General features: G+C 36.7%; 1 protein-coding gene across 4 annotated transcripts in view; it reads left to right on the top strand.

Moving 5' to 3' along the window:
- Akap6 (A-kinase anchoring protein 6) overlaps positions 1–23,644 on the top strand; it is a 589,717-nt gene that overhangs the window by 52,174 nt on the left and 513,899 nt on the right. Inside the window, exon 2 of one of the 4 annotated variants that reach the window (XM_058573661.1) lies at positions 2,209–2,309. The exons of 1 other annotated variant lie outside the window; for it this stretch is intronic. The gene's annotated coding sequence lies outside the window, so the exon portion shown is untranslated. Of the gene's footprint in view, positions 1–2,208; positions 2,310–23,244; positions 23,566–23,644 lie in introns of those variants that run through there. 2 more of the 4 variants (XM_046427475.2, XM_046427478.2) reach the window with 2 other exon arrangements.

Raw genomic sequence — 23,644 nt, 5'->3', positions numbered from 1 at the left:
GGAAGATGGCCCCAAATCTCCTCTTCTCTGAATCTTTAGTAGGTTCATTTTATTAAAAACCTGTTTTCTAGTTTTTCTTTAAGTGTATATAATCAATCACTTCTGAAGACCATGATTTTCCAAAGTTTGCATCCTCTTTGGGGATAATAGATGGCTGGTTCCATAGTTTTGTTACAGAGGCCCACTTAGTTAAGCACTGTGTTCAAGACACCAAAATCTGAGGTCTTGGATTGTTTGCTTTTGTTCCATTAATTTACCTGAATTATGCAACTTATCTTCTTCTAGTTAATCTCTTAGGCTTCACAAAATATTTAATTAAAAACTTTTTCCACATTTTAGAATACAAAGACATTAAATGATGCTTTTGCAATTCTCTTCTTTAGTCAAATTGAAGATTTTGGTGGTGTATCCTTTCCATAAAGAGCTTGTCTAGTATCAGATCTCTTAGCTTCGACTTTAATAAGAAAGAATTGTCTCAAAGCACCTAAGTACACTGATCCAACTACTCACCTTCTCCCTTTCCTCCCGCTTTTTTGTCAGATTTAGGAGTTGCCTACTCATTCTGACCTTATTTTATTGAAAACTAGTTCTTGGGATCAAAAGTTTTTATTTAATATAATGCTATTAATTATTAGTCAAAACATGACCAAAAGACCTATCTGTTCATGTTATCATGCTCTTTGTCTTTTTTTTCTTTACAGAATTTATTCTTAAATATGTTATGGTTGTTGAAGAATGCTTGACTGTCCCTATTTTCATATTAGCTGAAATATTTCCATCTAAAGGAGAACTTTCTCTCAACTCTTACTAGGGTTCCATGAGGTACAGTTCTGTTACAGTTTAGATGTGAGGTGTCCCCCAAAAACTCATATGTGACACAATGCAAGAAGGTTCAGAGGAAAAATGATTGGGTTGTAAGAGTCTTAACCCAATCAGTGATGTAATCCCCTGATAGGGATTAACTGAGTGGTAACTGAAGTGGTGGGGTGTGGCTGGAGGAGGTGGGAATTGAGGCATGACTTTGGTATATATTTGTATCTGGAAAGTGGAGTCTCTCTCTTTCCTGATGTGAGCTGCTTCCCTACACCACCACCATGTTGTTCAGCCTCATCTTGAGCCCTGAGGTATGGAACCAGCTTTCTAAGACCTCTGAAACTATGAGCTCTCAAATAAACTCTTCCTCCTGTATAATTGGTCAGATCCTTTAGTCATAGCAATGAAAAAGCTGACTAAAACAAGTTCATAAAGGAAAGGCAGGAGTGGTGCTTGATTCTTTTCCCTTATTGACCAGCTTTAAAAAAATATATCAAGTGGTTCCCCACCATGCTCTTGTGATGACCCCCCCCCTTTTTTGGTATCATTATGAATTTGTACATTTAAACACATGAGATGTGTTCTAATTGATTGGAGGCCTAAGCATTACTGGAGCCTAAATTTTTCCATATTTTGCCATTTGAAACATTCAAGTTGGCTCCAGGGTTCTACTTTAGTAGTGTTTGATGACTTCACAAGCATTTCAGAGAAAACACTAACTGGGTGCTATGGGTGTGTATTTCTTCTGTTTTTAGCCATTATTTCTAGTTTTTTTTTTAGTAGACATAGAGTTTAAAAAATGTTTTTTTAGAAGACAGGTTATCTCTATGTTGCCTAGGCAGTCCTTGAACTTGCAATCCTCTTGTCCTAGCCTCCTAAGTAGCTGAGATTACAGGTGTGGGCCACCATGCCTGGCATAGGAAAACTTTTTAAAGCTAAAATACACTATGAATTCCTAATGGTGCTTCTAGTTAAAATCCCACAAGTTTTTTTACTTCATCTCATTGATCTATTTCTCCTTTCTTCTACATCAAAATATTTCTTAACACTAATATAATTATTCATTTTCCTCATTCCATGCTAGACAATACAGTAGTTGTAATATTACTAATGTAACTATTAACAATATGACTAGTTTAAAAAAATGTAAAATTGTTTTCAATTCTTTATATAAATATTTCAAAAAGAATGAGCAGACACATTATGGTATTTTAAAGTCATGTAGAGTAACTTGTTTCTGGTGGTTATACCACCAACTGGATATACATTTAGACTCATTTTCTTTAAAACATTTTACTATTAGGGATTATCATTATTTTTTGGGTACTAAGGATTGAATTCAGGGGCATTTGACTGCTGAACCACATTCCCAGCCCTATTTTGTATTTTATTTAGAGACAGGGTCTTACTGAGTTGCTTGGTGCCTTGTTTTTGCTGAGGATGGCTTTGAATTCAGGATCCTCCTGCCTCAGCCTCCTGAGCCACTGGGATTACAGGTATGTAAAATCCTGGCTGGGGGATTTCTTGGGGGTGGGGTACTGGGGATTGAACTCAGGGGCACTCAAACACTGAGCCACATCTCCAGCCCTATTTGTATTTTATTTAGAGACAGGGTCTCACTGAGTTGCTCAGTGCCTTGCCTTTGCTGAGGCTGGTCTTGAACTCAAAATCCTCCTGCCTCAGCATCCCAAACTACTGGGATTACAGGTGTGTGCCACCGTGCCTGCTTTGGGCATTATTTTTATACTTTAAAAAATTAGAATATTTAGATAAAAAATAGAATATAATATTTGTAACACAATGCTTTAAGACAAAGTAAAATAAATACATAAAACCTATAGCTTGGAAAAAATTAGAATATAATTTACATGCTATAAAATTAATTTTTTATAGTTTTACCAGTTTTGACCAATGCATAAACCTCCATCCAAATCATGATATAAGATATGTATCACCCTCCAAATTGCCCTGAGCCACTTTGTAGTAAGTCTTTCCCTCTACCCTACAGTCCCTGTAAATGAATCTAGTTTTTTTTTTTTTTGGTCCCTGTAGTTTGTCTTTTTCCTACAATATAGAATCATACAGCATATAGCTTTTTTTTTCCCCCTTGAGATGGGATTTCACTGTGTTGTCTAGGCTGATCTCAAGCTTTTGGGTCAAATGATCCTCCTGCCTCAGACTCCCAAGTAGCTGGGATTGCAGGTGTATACCCATATGCCCAGGAGCATATAGCTTTTTAAATATGGACTCAGCCTAAAGGGATTAATTCTGTTTTATAATGATATATTTATAGGAGTCCAGTCATATGAAAAAAACAAACAAAGTATATGCAAAGAAGCCTAGCTTCTATGCTTGTCCTCTCTACTTTATTCCTTTTCTCCTATAGATAGCCATTTTCTATTTTTTAATATATTATTTATATATTTGTCTATTTCACATCTCCTCTTTTCTTAGATAAACAACATTCTACACACATTTTTCTCAGGTGGTGCATTTTAATTTTAAAAGAATAATACTATTTCTGACTAGTCTGTAGTTTTAAATTGGAACTATGGATTTGATAAGGAATAATCATTTTTCCTTTCTTCCCTGTTTTACCCAAGTGTTGTTATCAGCCAGTGGCAGAAATGTGTCTGCTGCTGTGGACTTGCTGTATGGTGTTTATGCTGCAGTTTTTTAGGATTGGCTGGGATTTCTTGAGTCAAAGTGGGCCTTTGTACAAGCTTATGCAGCAAAGAACAACAAATATTATTGAGTACCCACTTGTGCCAGGCAAATGGGATATGTGGGGGATGAGTCTGGGAACAAGTCAGATACTTTCCCTGACTTCATGATTTTACATTTGTGAGAACAGAAAAGAAAAGGGTAAAGAATGTTTGCCATGTCTAAGAGATAATGGGAGAATCTGGAGCTTCCTGCTTCCTAGTGTGGTAGCCAAGGCCCACTGCAAGAGTAGTCAGAATAGATGGTCACTTATCTTGGGGCTTCTTCTTGCCTTCAAGCCTGAACTGGCAATTGAAATTTGTGTGTCTACAAAAATAATTCCTTTGAGCTGCTGCTATTATTAGAAACACTTGTTTGAATAAGGAAGAGGTAGGGTAGTATATTAATATATTAGATCTTATTCTGTTTTTGCCCAGTGCTTTTAATAGATCTAAAGAAAATAGAAGGTCCCCAGGATTATTAATAAGAAGGGTATGGAGGAAGACAGCCAGTGGTCAGGCTGGAGCTGTAACAGCTTAGGAGCTAAAGTTCAGAATGGCAGGTAATCAATATGATGGGATGATGGGCTTAGTATGTATAAGATGAAATAATAAAAGTAACATTTATAAACCTTCATCTCCCAGTTAAACACACATACCTGACCCAGGAATTGGAACAGCTGAAGAAAGAGCCAAGGGAAAGTAGAGCAAGTTGTAGGCCCAGTTGCTGCTTTAAAACAATGAGGTGAACCAGCAGAAATAAGCAGCAGCATGTGTGAGCAACAAATGGGCTGCTGCATCATTTCTGCTACTAACTCTCCCACAGGAATCATTCTGTGTCCAACCCTCTTCAGAATTATATAGGAAAGGGAATTCTGAAAAACAGTTCATCATGGCCATATTGACACATTATGAAGCTACGACGGGTGTGCACTACTTTTTGTTGTTGTTGTTTTTGGTGGCAAGTAACAGGCTCCAGTTAAAATTAGTTAAGGAAAAAGCAGTTTTCAAGATACAGGGGTGCCTCAAGTAATACTGAGCTAGAATATAGTCAGGCTTGCAGAGAACCTAGCATCAGGGATGGCACACCATCCTGATGCTTTCATTGCTGTCCCTTTTCATGGCTGCTTCATTCTTTCTATAGACCTGTTTCCTGTGCCCATTTGACCTACATCACAAGTGGAAGATGGCCAGCCTATAGGTCTCAAAACTTTTTGTAACTAAATGAGGCTTCTCAAAACAATAAGCCAATCTGTCTCTGTCACTTCATTCTTAACTGTTTCATTTCAAATATTGGCAAATGAACCCTGTTTGGTCTAGCTTATGCTTCATGCTCATTCCTGGTTATATCAGGGGACAGAGTCCCCTGATTTATAAAATTACTATAAAATTTATAAAATTACTATAAAATTTATAAAATTACTACCCACACTTCTCTATTTGTGGTCCTTTTCTCCATCTTTAAAGTCAGCAGTGTTGCCTCTCTCTCCGCCTTTCTTCCGTAGTCCATCTCCTTCTCCCTCTCCTCTTCTGTTTCCCATTTTCGTTTTTAAGAACCTTGTGATTATGTTGGTTTATCTGTAGATAAATCAGGATAATCTCTCTATTTTAAGGTCAAATAATTAGCAATTTTAATTCTATTGGCAAATTAATTTCCCTAACATGCTCACATGCTCTGAGGATTAGGACAAGGACAAATTGTCTAATTTAAGTACTGTAGTAACTCCAATACCATCTTCTTACTCAGCAACATCTAATGACTAGAACGGGGGCTATATTTTCTTCATGTACTCTTTAAAGAAGGAGGAAATTTTTTCCTTAAGATCTCTTACCATTATTTTACTTGCCAGAATTTTATGATATGCCCATTCCTAACCCAATCACTGGCAAATAAATAAATAAATGATTGATTTGGGATAGTTAAGAACTGTCCCCTGTAAAATAAATGGAAATTTTTCAAAAAACTAGAGACAGTATTTTACCATATGATCCAGCAATCTGGGTATATAGCCAAAGGAACTGAAATCAGTATGTCAAAGATGCCTCTGCATTTGCATGTTTATTGTGGCATCATTCACAATAGTCAAGAAATAGAATCAACCTAGATGTCCATAGACAGATAAATGAGTAAAGAAAATGTGTTCATGTATGTAGTTAAATATTATTTAGTCAAACAAAGAATAAAATTTTGTCATTTGCAGCACATGGGTCAAATTGGAGGACATTATGTTAAGTAATTCAGGCGCAGAAAAGCAAACACTTTAGGGCTGGGGTTGTGGCTCAGTCGTAGAGTGCTCGCCTAGGATGCATGAGGCACTGGGTTCGACTTTCAGCACCACATAAATGTAAAATAAAGACATTGTGTCCACCTAAAACTTAAGAATAAATATTAAAAAAAAAGAAAAGCAAACACTTTATTCTTACTTATATGTGGAAGCTAAAAACTTGATATCCAAAAAGTAGAAAATAGAATAGTGGATACCAGAGCCTGGGAAGGATGTGAGGGAAAAAGGGAGACTGGTTAACAGGTACAAAGGTACAGTTGGATAGAAGGAATAACTTCTGATGTCCTCTTGCACAGTAGGATAACTATGGTTGACAACAATAAATGGCATAGTCACAATAACTGTAGAGAGGATTTTGAATGTTGTCAACAATGATAAAAGGCTGAGGTGACAGATCTGCAAATAGTATTTCACATTGTATATATGTATTGAAATGTTACATTGTTGTCCAAAAATATGTATAATTACTGTGTGTCAATTAAAATATAAAAAAGGAAGGAGGAAGGGAAATCTATCCCTTAGGCCCACTCTCTCATAAGGCAAGTGGGTCTCTAACATGTGAATCAAAAAATGGCTTTTGGGTATACCTTATCCTGAAATGTCATCATGATTTTGGCCACTAATTTAAAAATATTTTTTTTTTAGTTGTAGATGGACATAATACCTTTATTTTATTTATTTTTATGTGGTGCTGAGGATTAAGCCCAGTGCCTCACACATGCTAGGCAAGCACTCTTCCACTGAGCTATAACTCCAGCCCTTTGGCCACTAATTTTGACTTTGTAAGCTGAAGGAAAGAGAGGGAGTTGTTTCTCATTTAATTATTTGCCCCGACCTCCATGTTGAGAAGGGCAAAGAAGTTTGAGACATCTGGAGAAACGAAAGGGAAAAAAATAATAATAGTTTAAGTATAAGGGTATTATATCAATAGGGTTCTATCAGAAAAATTATGTGTATATCTATATGTCTCTATAACATAAGGTTACATCCTTGTAAAAAGTTACTATATATATATATATATATATATATATATATATATATATACACATACACACATCTACACATAAGTAAACATACACACATGTATATAAAATACACATATACACATGAGGGGATTTGTTACAGCGATTTAACTTTATGTAATTGTGGGATCTGATTAAGCAGTCTCTGGAAGGCTGTCATCTTCATGTCTGATGCTAAACTTGTGGACACAGTAGAATCAGGAAAAGAAAGATGGCTGTAAAATGCAAAGGGCAGGAGAACAAGAGTGGGCTCCATCAAGGATGGACAGAACACATGCAAATTTTTATTGCCCTTTCTCTTTCTTTAGAGTTGATTGAATCTTGCTCAGGTTCCAGCAAACAAAACAAAATAAAAACCTTTGTGTTGGGTGAATGGAGACCTGACTTGAAGAATCATAATGTGGTACCTCAAATTTTCATCTAGCTGTCAATAATGGGTCAGTATTAATTACAGATTGCCTCAACTGAACAGGAGATCAGGAGGTACTCTTTGTAAAGGACCCTGCCATAATGCCACAGTCCTATACTGTTGTCTTCTCATTAGCCTTCCTTAAAGAGACCAAATATTCTGATTAGAATCATGTTGAACCTTCTTATGTAATTCTGAATATCTTCTAATGTTGAGAGCCACAGCCAAAGGGGCCCCAGCAAACTTTCAGCTGCCAGCAAACTTCCAGCTGCGGGCTGATGATTGGCTCACAGCGGCCCCAGCAACATCTAGCTGATTGGCTCCTCTGCAGTGATGCTCATTGGGCTGTTTCCCTGCCCTTTCAGACCACGGAGCTGCTCATTGGGGGACTTTTTTGGCTCCGCCCACGTGACCCAGCCAATCGGCTTCAAGAGCAGGAGGATTGTGGGAGGTGGAGAGAGGCTTGTGTTGGAGAGAGAGGCTTGTGGAAAGCTGGTGGTGGCAGTTGGGGCTCTGAGGGTTTTTCCTGAGAGGCTGTTTTGTTTGGCTGTGTGGTTCTAAAAATAAAGTTAGTTTCTTTTGACAAGTGGCTCCTGAATCGTGCCCAGCCAGACTGTGGCATTCTAATTTTCTAATTACAATTACATAATTTTCATTTTAATCATTTGTGATCCCTGAGTAATTTCTTCAGTTTATGTTATTTTTCAAGTCATTAATTCACTTTTGTATATTTATAGTTTGATGTCCAGCCTATTAACTATGTTTTCAATATTTATAATTTTGTGCTAGGATAGTATATGTAGGTATAATATTGGTGTTACAGTGTTGGCTCAAAGACATTACATTTACTGATACAGAATAACTATGTATTGGCAAAGTATAAATATACATGAATAATACCAGAATTTTAAATGATTATTCATCTGACAAAATATTCTCAAAATATACATGCTAAAATTTATTAAATTCAAGGACAAATTGATATGACTTGAAGATTTAACATAAATCTCTCAAATATTATGTTAGAAACACCCACACAGAAGCACATTTAAATTTGACAAAACAATGAAAAAGTTTAATCTAATGTACATTTATAGAATTCTTCTCTCAACAGATAATTAATTGTTCTTGCTTACATGTTTTATATAAAAATATTTATGTGTGATTACTGATTTAGTGTTTTGCTAATTTTTTTATTTTCTCTCTTCCATTTTTATACTTGTTACCTATTGATTGATTAAAGTTATCATTTGTTTCTCTAAAAAGATGTAATATTCTACATTAATAGGGCAAGGTGGTGAGACAGTATTTTTCTTCAGAAGAATTATTTGAAAAGTGTGTGTATATGTGTGTGTGTGTGTGTGTGTGTGTGTATATATACATGTATATATATATACATATATATATATATATATATATATATATATAAAAGCTATTAGCATTTTATGCTAATATTTGGTCTGTTGATGGCATTCAAAATATCCTTCTCTGTATTAATCCCCATATTAGACTTAGTTACTGTAAAAAAAACTGTGGTTATCAACATTCCCATGTAATTCTTATATTAACTACAAGAAGTGACTTAACTCTTTGCATCATATTTCTAATTTAAAAGTGAAAATTGCAGACTTCTCAAATTATTCAAAATCAAAATCTATCTGATCTTCAAAGTTTTCTTTTTCGCTTTTTATTTTACCTTCAATTACATAGAGCTTTCATGAAATCAACTGTTAATAATTTAAAAAAATTTAGCTAAAATTGTTTTTGATATGTGGATAGCAGTAGTAAATACATAAGGCAAAATGAATTCATATGTGTATTTTTCAAACAAGTTTTCCAGCCTGGGCAACTTAGTGAGACCCTCTCTTAATATAAAAATAAAAAGGATTGAGTATGCAGCTCAGTGGTAGAGTGTCCCTGCATCCAATCCTAGTATCTGAGAGAGGGAGGTGGGGAGGGAGAGGCTTGTTAGGCTGTGGACCTTCCTCACTCCCTACTTTTCATACTGTGAGCACTGTAGCACTTGATATATCTTCTTTTCTTATAGATGCTGTTCCATTTCTAATTTCCAAAGTACCTAGAACTGAGTTTTTAATAGAAACATGAAGAGGCAGGGTTTTTTTTTTTAACATTCAAAGGAGTTAATATACAATTGTGAATAATTTCCAGGATCAGATATTGAATGTAAAATTGTGCAAGTAATTTTTACATTGACATAAATGTTATGACTTTGTCTATTTTGAGTAGATTATCTGCTCATGATCATACCAACTCTTTCCATAGCCACATGTGTAGATTCTGAACACAGTTAACTCATCTAGGCAGGAACTTTTCTGATGGCTTTATTTCATGGCCTAAACACTCAAATAACTTGTCCTAGATTTGTTTTGGATGTATATTTATAGTGAACAAAAAATTAAAATATTACAACTTAGCAATGTCTATTAAAATAGAACCCATATATATGCACACACTATTATATATCCTTTTATCTAGCAATCCTTCTATCAGTTTATTCTACTAAAATATTCTGAAAAGTATTCAGTAATACTAGTTACTCTAAGATTGATTAAATAAAAGCATACACTTAGAATAAAACTCTGTTAAAGTGAATAAGATAGATCTATAAGTAACGATGATAACTGGACAAGAGCAAGTTGCAAGAGTATATAATATCAAATTTCTGTCTTAAATATCTACATATATGTACAAATATCACATAAAGGACCTTTGTATATGAAACAAAAGCTAAATAAAACATTTAATTGATATCCCATGGGACAGTAGATTTATGGGACACATTTTTTTCTCTGACATGGATTTCAGAACTGTTTCAATTTTTAATAATTATCATTTTTTTAAATGAAGAAAGAACATACTTTAAAAAATACTCTGTACCTTCCCTCTTGGCTTCATCAAAATAAGTGAGACCCAAGTGAGAGGTAGTATAGGGTCTAAAATTTTGAGAGAGATGATGAACTTAGTTGACCCTGTCTCAAAATAAAATAAAGGGATGTGGATAAAGTTCAGTGATACAGTACTTGTCTAGAACCCTCAAGGCCTGGGTTTGATCCCCAGAAGCAAAGGGAAAACTGCTCTTTGCTTCTTTTTCTTGATGAAGTAGGTGTTGGATATCCCTTCTTAGTATATTTTATCTAAAAAGTTTTATCCTAACCAAACCATCAAGTCTAATTTAAAATGGAAAATTCATGGAAGGAGAGGCCTCTCTCCATGCCCCAGGGGACTCATTTTTCCCTGGCTCCCTCTGGATCCTTCCAGTTCATTAGCTAAGGAGTTGGGGGTGTTGACTCTAGCCACAGCTGCTGCCTTCTCTAGTATCACTCTGATCTGGTCAGTGAAAACCCCTGGTGGAAAACAGCAGGCTCTGAGGGGCTGCCAGCCCAGCCTGCTGACTGCCTCCCAAGCATGCCTGCTGGCTCAGCCCATACTCCCGTGGTCTCCCCCTCCCTTTCTTCCCAAGCCATTGTGCTTCAGATAATCATTAGGAAACACCAGGAACTGAGAGGCTTTATTATTCTGGGTGGAGTGTGCCAGGAGGGAGAAACTCAGACTGTGGGGCCTTAAATCCCAGACTGAGATCTTAGAAATGACCAGAGCCAAAAACCTTATTTGGGTGAGAAGCATCGTGTTCCCCCTGGCAACTGGACTCTATATCCTTGGATATTGAGATTATAAAAGAGAACTGCTCTTAGCTGGTATGACAGCACATGCCTGTAATCCCAGCTACTCTGAAGGATCAGGCAGGAGGGTCACAAGTTTGAGGCCAGTCTGGGAACTTAGTTGACTCTGTCTCAAAATAAAATAAAGGGATGGGAATGAAGTTCGGTGATAGAGTACTTGCCTAGCATCCTCAAGGCCTGGGTTCGATCCTTAGAAGCAAGAAAAAACTGTTCTTTGTTTCTTTTTCCTGTGAACTCAGGACACATCGCAGAGCATTCTTTCACTCACTGTGGTCCAGGAGAAGCCCAAGGAAGGACATGAGACTGAGAATGTAGGTTCTATTAATTAAAGATGGCAGAGATGGATGAATCACAGCAGTTTATCACATAAGAAACACCTGGATTAGATTCTGATGTGGTGACATCCCATATGACAATAGAAACAGAAGAGGGACATTCAGTGTTCAGCAGAAGATAGGAAGTTCTGCTCAAAGATTTCTTTCTGTTCCTTAACTCCAGAACTTAAGTCCTGTTACAACACTTGGAGCATAGAATTTACTTTAGTCACTTCCTGACTACTACATTTGATCCCATAGTTCTGACCCTCTACCCCCCCACTTTTATTGGTAATGATTATATGGACATCAAAAGAGAACCAGCAGGCTTATTTCCTTATAAGGCCTAATTAATCAACTTTCTTTGCATCCTGATAGGTTTTTTGCTTTGATTGTTTAATAAGAAACAAATTTGCATATCTAGAGTATTTAGATAATTTTAGTGTTTTTCTGTGACATTGTGAAACCAAGTATTTAAAAAATATATCTATGTGCAGCTAACTTGGTAGGTCAATCTCTATGTTTCAGTAGGGAAAAACTACACCATAGAAATTGCTCTCAGACTCCTCCGGAGCCCTTTTAATAAGTCAGGGAATTTTTTTGGTGTCTGTCAGAACCCACTGGAACTCACTGATATTTTTCCTTTCTGGGCACACAGCTAGACCTAATTTCTTGGCCTCTCTTGTACTTGCTATTGCATATTATTTCCAGGTGTGACCTTGCAACTAAGTATGATCAATAGAATGTAGAGAGAGTGATGTGCTCCTTTTCTAGACCTTTCCATAGAAGCTTCCCATGGACAAGCTCTACTATTCATTTGTCAGCCGAATGGAGAAATTGAAAGTCAAAGGAGATCACAGTTACCAGATAGAAGAACTGGGGTGCTGAATAACTTGTGGAGCAAGTCACTTGGATGACCCTCATTGGACTAAGAAATAGTGTGCTAAGCCACTGAAATTTAATTTTTTTTAATTTATAGTTGGGCACAATACCTTTATTTTATTTGTTTATTTTTTATGTGGTACTGAGTATCGAACCCAGTGCCTCACATATGCTAGGTGAGCACTCTACCGCTGAGCCACAACCCCAGCCCCAAGCCACTGAAATTTGAGGGAATCACTACATTAGTGATTCAGAGGTACTTTCTGCAGTCTGAAATTCATTTCAGTAATGGAAAATACTGCAGAAGTATTAATATTCTATATTGTTAGGTCTCCATTTAAAAAGAGAGCTAGTTCATGGCATCAATAACTCTTGAAGATATGACCCTCCTTTTTAATTTGGAATAGCAATATCTTGTAGAATATTTATGGGTAAGCCCTCAGAGACCATTTATATTAGAGTGCTGTTAGTCTCAAGGACAAAAAAAAATTGACTTTCCATGTAGCAAGACCAAACACAAATTAAAGTAATTCTGCTCAATTTTAATATAGTAGCAGGGATAAAGGGAAATTGTTATTAAATCATTTCTAAGATGCCTTCCAGATAGGATGTTCTTATCCTCTAAGTTTGATAGAGACAGAAATAGACTAAATTTTACTAAGGAAAAAATAGGGAAGTTTATTGAATATTGTGTAGTTCACTAAGTAGCAGAAAAATAAGACCTCACAAGTATAGAAGCCGTGGTATCTACGGGATCTCAGTTGGAAGAACTCATGGAAAGTATCACAGAAAGTAAAAACTGTTATCACAATGACTTAGCTCCACTCATCTGTTCATCCCTTGGCCACACCTCTTCATACTATCACATTGGGTCTTAGATTCCAACATAAGATTTTTTAAAGGGACATACACTTTCAAACTATAGCATCACCTGAAAAGTCTAACATTTTTAACTGTTGCTTGTAATATGAATGAAATTCCTGTGCATATATTCCAAAGGAGTATACACATGTTGCTCTGTGAATAGTTGCAATTTTTAATACTGTGTCTAAGTTAGCAACATAGCAAGTTTAGTTGAGAAACATCTTAAGATTGACAGCAATTTTTAAAGTATTTATTTCATTTTAGTGAGAAGAAATATTTGGGGCCATTAGCATCTGAGGTTAAAAGGACAGTGAGTAAATCATATTAAGTCTGTTTATTAGTAGAGGATAGGAAGGGCAGCAGAATACAACAGACACTAGTATGGCAACATGTAAAATCAATGGATGTGTAACTGATATGATTCTGCAATCTGTATACGGGGTAAAAATGGGAGTTCATAACCCACTTGAATCAAAGTGTGAAATATGATATGTCAAGAACTATGTAATGTTTTGAACAACCAACAATAAAAAAAAAGTCTGTTTATTGATCCCTGAGTCACTGGGCTCTTAATCCATAAATTGATACCAACTCTTTGTCTGAATTATGTGTGCCCTGTGAAATGGAGTTATATTCATTTTTAAAACTTTGTTTTTAAATAATTTAAAACCCTTATTGAAGAGTTGCAAAGAAAATGCAGAGTTTCCATATATCTTCTACACAGCTTTCTCTAATGTTAGCATTTATGTATCCAGTAGTTAACATTCATTTTTTAGTGACCGAGCATGTACATGTACATAGTCATTTAGATTTGAGAGAGACAGAGAGATATATTTGGAATAGTGAGGTTTTGATTAAACAAAATAGAATTTAGGTCTTATATCATACTTTGTAGCTATTAGATAATGCCAGGCAAGTTACTTCTCTGTAAAAACTGGGTACTATCTCAGCAAGTTACTTCTCTGTAAAAACTGGGTACTATCTCAGCAAGTTACTTCTCTGTAAAAACTGGGTACTATCTCTCCTACAGGGTCCTCATGAGGATTATGCATATATAAAATCATAAGATTTTGATCAGAGCAGATGTTTAATTGATGTTCATTTCTTCTTCCCTCTACATGTATCAACATTCTTTTGGTTTCCCTCTATCCCTTCCTTCTTTCTTGTCTCAATATTATTGAATAATGTCATTCTTATCCATTTATTGCTTTTGTCTGGTAGCCAGAATCTGTCTGCCTTTCCAGTCCTCCAATTCCAGCCTTTTCTGGTGCAGAGGGAGAAGATGGCCTTTTTGACCCTAGTATTGTTCTACCACTTCTAGTTTAGCCCAAAGCCTTGTCATTCATCAGCCTGAATTTTGAAGTACAAAATGCTTTCCACATCACTAGCAAGGATATGGAGAAATTATAAAGAAAAAAATTGAAACCATCTATAGGTTGAAAAATTGTGTATGTGTTTGTCTGTCTCTCTTTCTAGAGGGCATAACACGGACATAAAATCTGAAATATAACTCAAGTTCCCCAACACTTTAACACTGAAAGAAATCTCTAATATATGAAGTTTAAGACTCTGGATCCAAATAATTCATTTTAGCCAAGTGAGACTCAGATCCTTAATGGGCTAATCTACTCTCATTTACTCTGAAGAATGTCCACAGGGAAGGAAAACAGTACAATACTGGCACCATTTCACCCTTCAGCAAAAATCTGCTTAAAACCAGATGCCTGGTAGCCATATGACAGACGTTCCACCCTGAGGAGGGGGCTGTCCTTGGGGATCTGGGAGAGGCAGGGTGATTATGCTGCATGCCTGTTTCTAAGCCTAATAGGCAGGCAGAGAGGGAGAGATGGAGCCCTGAACATCTTGGAGGTGACACCCTCTGGGCAGTAAGTGTTTCATACAGGGTTGAGCTACATCTCAGCATCTGTCCCACGGCAACAGCCCTTTCTGCCATATGGGGGAGCAAGATTTGGCATGGAATTAGGATCCCCAGGCTAGTACAAACTCCATTGTTCATGTGAAATTGTGGATTAGAGGTCTAATTCAAGAGAGCGGGGGAGGGGAGGAAGGAAGGAAGGAATACCACTGTTAATGCACAATTGCCTTTTATTAAAAATTTTTAATTCAAGGACTGTTATTTTGGTCCACAACAGAGTGAAGTTTACTTTGACATCATCAGGGGCTATAATATGGGGAACCCCCCCCCAAAAAACAAACAATAATTGGTGTTGGGTTGGCAAAGAGTTTCACTAGGAGGAAGTGCTTGCCCATAGTGGGTTTGTTCAGAAGTCCAGCAGGGGTAATTTGAAGGGTCACAAAGTGAAAACATTACCATTTGGTTTGAAAAATGGAAGCCAGATGTGAAGCAAATAGCTTTTACATAGCATCCACATACCTAGATTTGTAGTGGGCAGAAGAAAGGGGCTGAGGCCTGTAAGTATCTCACTGTGGAGGCTGTTACTGGACCACAGGACCAGAAAGCACTTTTTTATATTAAATGATACTGTATGAATGAGGAGAAGAGAGATAGAGACCTAATTTGTGATGGTTAGGGATTAAAGCATTAATATTAAAGCATATTAGATATTTGAATTTTGTGGAGGTGGCGGGAATAAAATTATTATGACTAAGGCCCCAGCATTAATAATATTCAGGTTTATAGAAATATGATATTTAGTCTTTAATTTTGAAAGAGAAACCCTGATATGTCCTACTAGCACCACTGTAGTAGTATGCTACATAATAATATATTGATCAGTGAGAGAGCACATGAATGATAAAGGTCTCATAAGTTATAAAGGAGCTGAAGATTTTCTATTGCTTAGTGATATTGTAGTTGTCATGTCCTAGTGCATGCATTACTCACATGTTTGTGATGATGCTGGTTCAAACAAACCAGTAGTATGAAAGTATAGCACATGCAGTTAAGCACAGTACACAGTACTTGATTATGAATGACTCTGTTACTGGTTTATGGGTTTGCTGTACTATACTTTTTAACTTGTATTTCAGAGTTCACTACTTCTACTTATTAAAAAAAATTTACTGTAAAACAGTATGCTAGGCTACCCCAGCAGCAACCTCATATATTTTGTGTTGGCTTTGTTTCTTGATTGCATCATTTTCATTTGTGCTTAACTTAAACTTCTGTTGCTTTGTTCATCATGGTCCTAGGAGTGACAAGATGGGGATGTATACACTTATATGTATGCTATAGCCTATCTTTGTAGGCTGTGCCATCTAGGTTTATGTTGTATATTCTGTGATATTTACACAATCAAATCACCTGATGAGGCATTTCTCAGAACATACCCCCATGATTAAATGATGCATGACTGTATATGAGCTAGTGGAAAAATGGCTAAGAAACCTGAATTGTGGTCTAGTTTTTTTTTTTAATGATTTGCCTTAGTTTCTTTATCCATAAATGGGATGACAATAATAGCTAACCACCTCATTAGGCTTTTGGATTTAGGTATTTTCTGTGTATTAGCTCACTTAATCCTCTCGAGATCCTTTGATACACATAAAGTTATCATTCTTTTTATAGTGTGAAGGAGCTGAGATGTGAGTTAAGTAACTTATCTAATGTCAGAGTTCCCATTTGACCCTAAGTTGTCTGACTCCAGAGCCTGCATATTCAACTCCCATATAATACTTTTTGTCTCACACTGTGTCAAGGGTAAAATTAGTAACAAAAAGGGACAAGCAAGTTTTTTTTTTTTGTTTTTAATTTTTTAAAATTGTCAATGGACCTTTATTTTGCTTATTTATATGCAGTGCTGAGATTTGAACCCAATACCTCACTCATGCTAGGCAAATGCTCTATCACTTAGCTACAACTTGAGCCTGACAACTGAGTTTTGAAGTAGATAGTAGAATGGAAAGTACCTGACAGAGGTGGATTTGAATCTTCATCATTACCTTATAACTAGCTTCAAATTAATTTTGTAATTTTTTGTTTCTTTCATCTTAAATGGGAACATAGTATTTATTTTTCTGATTACTGGAAGATTATACATGAAGTATGTAAAGTGTGCATTTTGTAATGGGAAGTCAAAAATTGGTAGCTATCATTGTTTGCTCTTGTTTTCATGTATTAATCTTGAGGGCCAGGTTCATATGTATATTTTGATGTTTTATTTTAGTTGTGATGTGACTGAGCACAAAGTTTTCATTCATTTATTAATAACAATAGTTAGCACTTCTAAGGGCTTATCATAAGCCAGGGGCTTGGTTACTAGAAGTTTCTTTACATATATTAACTCATTAAACTTTACCATAAGATGAAGAAAATACTCTGAAGTGTCCCAGTTTTACAGATGAGAAAACTGAGACAAAGAGATGTTAAGTAACTTGCTCCCAGTCACATAGTTTGTAAGGGACAGGGCTGGCATTTGAAACTAGTAGTCTAGTTCTTAATTACTGTGCTATTTGTCATAGATTTCATAGGATCATAAAGTTGGAAGAAGAAATAGAAGTGTTATAGACCCACAGTGGGAATTACTTGATATTCTGAGTTTCTTATATAGCCTCTGCTTCTCTGTCTTTAGCAACAAATGCTCATTGGTTCAATGAAGCAACCCTTTTAATTACTGGGCAGAACTCTTTGTGATAACATTCTAATGTTAAGCTGAAGCTGGCTTTACCTTTTCCTTATTCATTGATCTTCTAATTTTTTTTAAAGAGAGAGAATTTTTTAATATTTATTTTTTAGTTTTTGGTGGATACAACATCTTTATTTATTTATTTATTTTTTAATGTGGTGCTGAGGATCAAACCCAGCACCCTGTGCATGCCAGGCAAGTGCGCTACCGCTTGAGCCACATCCCCAGCCCCAATCTTCTAGTTTTTGATGTACCCAGAATAAGCTTAGTTCTGTCTTTAACATGACAGCCTACTATCTCCTCTTTTCCAAGCCAGCAATTCCAGTTTCTGTCTGTGGGGACTCATCATTCTGGTTAGGTCATTGATTGTCTCTTTCTACATGTGGTAGAGTAAAACATGACTACTATTGTCCATCAGTCATACTTTATTTATTTCTCAGTGCAGGGTGAGATTGCATTTGGCTCTTTGGAAACCTTATCACATGGTTTTCTCTAATTGGCTCTAAGTAACTATAACCTCTTGTGTAATTAGTTAACTCATGTTGCCCTATAAAGATTCCATAGACTAGGTGGCTTAAACAACAGAAATCTGTTTTGTCACAGTTATGGAGGTTAATAGTTCACAATTAAGATTCAAACTGATTTGGTTTCTGGTGAAGACTCTCCTGCTGGCTTGTGAACAGTTACCTTCTCCCTGAGTCCTCACATGGTCTTTCCTAGAATCTCTCCCTGAGGGTGGGAGGGAAAGGGAGGGGGCAGGGGGTTAGCAAGGATGGTGGAATGGGATGGACATCATTATCCAAAGTACATGTATGAAGATACAAATTGGTGTCAACATACTTTATATATAACCAGAGATGTGAAAAATTGTTCTGTATATGTGTAATAAGAATTGTAATGCATTCTGCTGTCATTTATTTTTTAAAAAATGAAAAAAATACCTATCTGATTGGATTAGGGGCTTGCCCTTAGGATAGCACTTAACTTCATCACCTCCTCCTTGGCCCTATCTCCATATATAGTTATGTTTTGGGCTAGGGCTTCAACATATAAATTTCAGTAGGATACAGTTCAGCCCATAGAATCCTGTGATGATAAGGATAAAGATATATGCTAGATATTAGTGATGGAGTACTGAAGGAAAGGGCCATGGATATTTAGTTTTGGGTTCCCAGGTAGTGTATGAAGACTTTAAAGTGCCTCTTCACCTTCTGGAACTATCCTTCTTGTCTCTGTAATTCTACCAGGCCCCCAAGTTTCCCCTTTCTTGCTTTGGGTGGCTAGGATACTGAAACAGGGGAGATAGAAAGGGAAATAACTGAAACTGGTTATTACAATAATATTCTGAGTTTCAAGTCCAGGGATTTCCCCAGTTATCGCATATTGGGCATTTATTTGCCTTCTTGCCATAGGAAAATGATGCAGGGAAGACAGATTGTAAGCTGGAGTCCTTAATCATAAGAGAATAGGGATCCCTCCCTAGGATATTCATTGCTGGCAGGATGACCATGGAGACATGCCAGATAAATCCCAGCAGCCCTTGCTAAGAGATCTAATGTGAGGGACCTACTGTCTCTATGACCCAGCCTGTTTCAATCTGGAAGAGAGGATAGGGCAAACAGAGCATGCATCTGCTAGGATTCTCTGGATTGCAAGTGCTAAAAAAACTAGCTTAAGTGCCTTAAGCAAGATGGGAATTTATTGGTTTATATAAAAGTCCACAAGAAGACTGAGCTTCCAATATAATCCAATGGATCAATATTTGATCCAGTGTCAAATATGATCACTTGGATCTGTCTCTCTATTTGCTTCATCTGGCTGTCAGATTTACTAACTCACTCTGTGGTATTATCCTTGCACTAAAAATTCCAGAGAAAGAGTAAAGAAGTTTTCATGGGTGTGATTGGGTTAAGTGCTATTCTGGAACTAATTAGATTAGCATAGCTACAGGGATGGGATGTACTGTTATTTTAAGCCAGTCAGGGACCCCTCTGTAAGCTAATGTTGGAGCTGGTTCCATGGAAACCACATGACTAGAGAGTGTGGAGGGTTGTTTTCCAAATGAAATTTTGGATCCTCTTTCCCAAAGGAAACTTTTAATTCCTTAGAAATTTTGGAAATGGCTATTGGATAGAAATAACAGGTGTTTATTACAGAACATTTCTTATGTGGCTCCCCAAACAAATCTTAAGTCTAATATTACTAGAATATCCTTGGGAATTTGAATAAGGTATTACTTCCTTTTTATAATCTTTTTATAGCAGCTTTGTGTTTTTATTTAGTGAAGTATAGATAGTGCCCTCAGATTTCCTATCACTTATTTCCCCCATGATCCTGTCATTCATGTTCATTCATTCTTCAAGGAAATATTTACTAAGTGTGTACTGTGTGCTAAGGATGCTAGGTTCTGGGGATGTAGCAGTAAATTAAAAAAAAGAGTTTCTGACCCTATAAGGCCTATAGTGTAGTGTTCCAGTCTCCTTATCAAGCTGCTGTGCTGGTGCATGCTCTTTGCATCATGTGGTGGGATTTCTGATCTCCCTTGAACCATGAGTACACCCACTACCATACTGGCCTTGTATTCTTCTTTATTGTGTGACACAGGGAGAGGATCTTCCCTTAATTTTATAGAGCATGGGAAAGATTGACATATGCTCTTGAATGTATAGGGTACACTTTTCATTGGTAGCAACTGTCACAGTTGCCATGAATTATTTGTATACTTATTTGTTTAATATCTTTCACTCTAGACTTCTCATAAGGGTAGAGACCATGACTATCTTATTCATCATTGATTACCCTTGCATAGTGTAGCACCTAGAGCATACTGAGTATTCAAATACTTGAAAGATCTGCTACATTGTTAGGTTTAATGAGAATATTTAAGGTAGAGTTCATCTAATCTTCCCATGCTCCCCCTCCCAACCCCACTATGAATCAGCCTTCTTATATCAGAGAAAACATTCGGCATTTGGTTTTTTGGGGTTGGCTAATATAATACAAAATATAATAAAAATATAATACAAAAATATAACACAAAAGATACCTTGAAATATTTATTAGGTATGTGTCTTAATCTTCTCAGGCTGCTACGACAAAATACCATAGACTGGATAGCTTAAACAACAGAAATTTGTTTTTTCATAGTTCTAGAAGCTGGGAAGTCCAAGATCACGGTGTTGGCCTATTTAGTGTCTGGTGAGGGTCCTCTTCTTGGCTTGCAGATGGTCGCCTTCTGTGACCCTCACATGGCAGAAAGAAAGTTAGGGAGCTCTCTGGTGTCTCTTATAAAAACATTAATTCTATCAGTTTAGGACCCCACCCATATAACCTAATTTAGCCTTAATTGTCCCTTTATAGGACCTATTTCCAAATGTAGTCACATTGTGGGTTAGGGCTTCAATAATGTCAAGGGCACAGTTCAGTCCATAGCATTGTGATTACCTTTAGACTACACAACTTTGAGTATCATTAGGGACTTTTCTAGTATTTAGCTGCTTACTTTTTGGCATACTTTTATGTGGTAGCGGTGACAATACCCTTGAGTGCTCTGAGCATGTCTGTTCCTAAGAATCTAAGCATACCTGCTAGAAGACCCAGAAAGAGAAAGTTTCTCTTCTTCCAGTCTAAGGTGGGCTTTCTGAATCCTTATTTTTTATTCAAGTCTCTGTCTCATCAAGGATTGTAAATATCTGCTCCTTTTAGGGGAAACTTATCCTAAGTGCACAGCTCCCTTCTAAAACAAAAGAACAACAACAACAAAAAAGTCTCTAATGATCACTTAAGCACAAGCCAAAGTGAAAATCTTCTCTATCAAACAGAGTGCTTATATTTTTTATTCTAATTGTTATGTATGACAGCAGAATGCATTATAGTTCATATTACACATATAGAACACAATTTTTCATATCTCTGGTTGTGTACATAGTATATTCACATCATTCCTTACATGTCTTCATACATGTACTTAGGTTAATGATGTCTAACTCATTCCACCGCCTTTCCTACCCCCATGCCTCCTCCCTTTCCCTCTCACCCCTTTGCCCTATCTAGAGTTCATCTAATCCTCCTTTGCTCCCCCTCCAAACCCCACTATGAGTCAGCCTCCTTATATCAGAGAAAACATTCAGCATTTGTTTTTTTTTGGATTGGCTAACTTCACTTTGCATTATATTCTCCAACTGCATCCATTTACCTGCAGATGCCATGATTTTATTATCTTTTATTGCTGAGTAATATTCCATTTGCATTTAGGTTATTTCATATTTTTTTCCCAAGAGAAATTAGTAGGTATAACCAAAGTTTCTACTCTCCCCTCCCCGGCCCTCAAACAAAGGCTTTGCTTACCCCAAGGAGAACTCAAGTCCCTCCCTGTATCTGCTATCTGCAAGAAGAGTATTGTTTTCAGTACTTAAATGCTAGATTCCTTCTATCATCTCTCCCTTCAAATTTTACCCATCAGGTAGTAGATAATTTTAGAAGTGGCCAGAACTCATCATGCTTTGCAGTGCCTTGGACTGGTACTGAATCACATAGTATGATATTTTAACCTTCAAAGCTGGATCACTGTATCTCTAAACCAATCATGGCTGGAATGAAGGACAAAAACACTATACTAAAGCTGCCAGAAATATTTTCTGTGTATATGATGGGTGGAAATGGGAATAATATTTGGAGCATAGTCTGTCTTTATTTTGAAAGCCCTTTAGGTCATATAGCTGTAATTAAAAAGAACTGACTGCTTATGTTTAGAATTGTCTTGAATATTAGTAAGGCCATCCAAATGTACATACTTCGGGCTGTGTGGTAAGTGTTCTCTTTAGGAACAGAAAATAATGTCTCTGAAGGGAAAGGCACATTTTAAAGTGCTTTCCCCCATCCTTTCCATTCAATGATTGGTTTAAAATTTCTGTGGAGAATGTTTAACATGACTAATAAATGCTCCAAAGTTCAATGAAGAAATCTAAACCACTAACAGCTTAAAAACAAGAAACAAAGAGTAAAATATAATTCCCAAATTGTTGATTCTTGATATTATCTTTTTGGTAATAGTAGTATAGATTGCAGTTATTACATATAATGTTTTCAAGTTTACAAAATGTTTGGTGGGTTGCCAACTAGGTCCATTTTAAGGGAAGAGCACTTTGTTCCAGCCCAAGCTGATAAGTAACTTCGAAGCTTACTGTTAAAATAATTAGCATGTGTTCATAGTGGGGTTGGAGCCTAGTTTTGCTCCTTCTCATTCCCAGTATCACCTCAGTTTCTGCTAGATTACCCCATTCTCTTTTCCCTGCACTGCCTGCCTCTGGGATCAAAAAGAAATGAAGGAGTCTTTGCCACCAATGAAGAAAGAGGTGTCTGTGAGATAATCATGTTACAAAACTGTTACTCCAGATCACTGTACTTACATGTTCATCCTAGCTCACAGTCTAAAAGTTGATGGGTAGTTACCAGTACTCACACATTTGACACCACCAGATTTTGTATTTTTCCATTACTCAGTAGAGGCCCACTATTGACAAATAGTGAACTTGGCAAGATTAGGAACTTAGAATCAGGAAATCCGTTCTTGGGTGGGTCACAGGAAGTTTTAAGACCTGTGAGCTCAGGTCCTTGGGGACCTGATGATGAGATAAAGATGATAGATTTTGCTGAGGACACTTTCTTCCAGTACTGCTACCAAGATCACTGTTCACGTGTGTCTACTGCAGAGTCGGAGAGAATTCAAGCTTTCTATTCCTCAGAGCTTAAAGAGCTTGGAGAAAAACTACTTCCTTCTTGGGGTTCAGCCAAATGGAGCCTTCTTTGTGACCTCTGGTTTCCTATTGCTGCAGAAGGAGGAAGGTGCTGGGTTATGGAGAGCTCATCAGGCCTGTACAGAAAACAGGGTTTCTGTTTTGTTTGTTCTCAAAGGACAGATTACTGTCCCTCATCCTCATGGTAATAAAAAATGCTATACAGTAGTGGTAAGTGGTTCTCTTCCTGATATATTTTAAGTCTTTGAGTTATTTCAATAGGATGTTTATTTCATAGTGTGTTGTCCTT

Source organism: Marmota monax, unplaced genomic scaffold (assembly GCF_021218885.2).
Source record: "Marmota monax isolate L192 unplaced genomic scaffold, Marmota_monax_Labrador192_F-V1.1 WCK01_AAM20220418_F8-fsc00222, whole genome shotgun sequence".
NCBI lineage: Eukaryota > Metazoa > Chordata > Mammalia > Rodentia > Sciuridae > Marmota > Marmota monax.
This window is presented reverse-complemented; position numbering and strand designations above follow the sequence as displayed.